The sequence below is a fragment of the Triticum dicoccoides genome, chromosome 2B (assembly GCF_002162155.2).
Source record: "Triticum dicoccoides isolate Atlit2015 ecotype Zavitan chromosome 2B, WEW_v2.0, whole genome shotgun sequence".
Classification (NCBI taxonomy): Eukaryota; Viridiplantae; Streptophyta; class Magnoliopsida; order Poales; family Poaceae; genus Triticum; species Triticum dicoccoides.
In genome coordinates, this window is record NC_041383.1 from 813062308 (window position 1) to 813064016 (window position 1709).

A 1709-nucleotide genomic window follows, 5' to 3' on the forward strand; every position below is an offset into this window, starting at 1 on the left:
CTTCCTGATGTATTTGTTTCTTGGTAAAAGTGAACTTCCAATGAATATTTTTGTGCTGGAGCAGGCTGGAGGGGTATTCGGCTGTGCACATTTAATTATAGTATCTGGTGGAGATACCCTGTTCAAGGACAGGGGGGCGGGGGTGTGAACTTTGTGAAATCCTGTCCTATTGATGACTTTGCAAACTTATCAGGAGGTGGTGTTAGGAAATCTAAACAGTTTAAACTATATAGGAAGACATTTATAGGTTAGAAACAATCTGTTCTACTTCTGCAGATTATCTAGATAAGTGATGAAGTTTACTTAGTATAGTATTTTTTTTCTGTCACTTCTTTATCTACCAAAAGTGTGAACCCATGGTATGAGCCACTAATGCAAGCATCGTCATTCTTTTCTGAGTTTGTCTAATTCACATCTAAATGTTTTCTAAGGATGTCACATCTAAGCTCCCACAAATAACGCAGCAACAAGGAACAAAAAAAAAAGCTGGGGCAAAAAAAAATACACCACAAACATAGTGGACACAAGGTTAGACGTGACATAAACGTGTCCTAGACAGACCCTTCTTTTCTTAGTGAAACATCAACTTTCCAAAGACAATATTCCAAACTGGACAGTTGATACATAGAGCTATTTTACTTTAACATTTAAAGTGTGGCTGCAAATCTGGGATGCAGGAGGTGAAAATTCATTGTCTAATCTGTTTCTCAGTTTCCTCTTTCAAAAACGAGAGATTTTTCAAGACCTTGCTCCACTGCTGTGGCACTCCTTTGGCACTGTTGCTGCACTGCTCCAGGTAGGTTACAGTTATTGCACTGTTCTAAATTCAGTCGCAATGGCAAGAGTACATATGTACTTGTGCAGTTCTTGTTATTTAAGTAAGGGTGGTTGTCCATGTGTATTGATTATTTCAATATGAAATTATTGATGGTTCTACACATTTTCCTTATTCAGTCTGTCATGCTGTTTTGAAAATTTATGCAGGAGATTGTGTCAATTTACCCTTCACTTTCACCTCCTACTTTGTCGCCAGTTGCATCAAACCGTGTCTGCAATGCACTTGCACTTCTTCAGGTATGCTTTTACATGAGAAAGAAAAGGAAACCCTCACTCCTGGTGGGCCTTGTGGTGGATTGAGAATACTACTGCTTTCATATCATGCTTGCTTGCCATCTGCCCCTCAATTTCATTTTACTTTTTTTTAATTGCAGTGTGTTGCTTCACACCCTGAGACCAGGATCCCGTTCTTGAATGGTACTGAGCGCTGCTGTTTCTATGCCAAGTCTTAAATATTTCCATTGTTTATTGTTAAAAAGCTTTCCTCATTTTGGTGACTTTACAGAATAAGTAAATCTTAACTAGCAGTGGTTAATAATTAAGTCTTCTTCTTTTTCCTTTGCAGCTCACATCCCACTGTACCTGTACCCGTTCCTGAATACTACCAGCAAGACAAGACCTTTTGAGTACTTGAGGCTTACCAGCTTGGGTGTTATTGGTGCTCTTGTGAAGGTAAATTAAAACTAGATACTTATGCAAACTAGGAATGGATGGTCCATATAGATTTTTGCTTTAAATGGTGAGAGGGTTGAACCAGAGGGGAAAACAGTGATGGGGATTGGCTGTATTCTTTTTTTTTGTAGACTATATCTTGTTCTTTTGGTATTCTCATTCTAGTAATCCAGTCATTTTAATCAAATGGACTGGTTGGG

At 38.5% G+C, this 1709-nt stretch overlaps 1 long non-coding RNA gene across 1 annotated transcript; it reads left to right on the forward strand.

Moving 5' to 3' along the window:
* The first annotated feature begins 724 nt into the window (after window positions 1-724).
* Window positions 725-1449, forward strand: LOC119368959. Its single transcript, XR_005176793.1, has 4 exons — window positions 725-796; window positions 985-1074; window positions 1212-1254; window positions 1403-1449. It is a non-coding gene; the product is annotated as an uncharacterized LOC119368959 (long non-coding RNA).
* The last annotated feature ends 260 nt before the right edge of the window (window positions 1450-1709 follow it).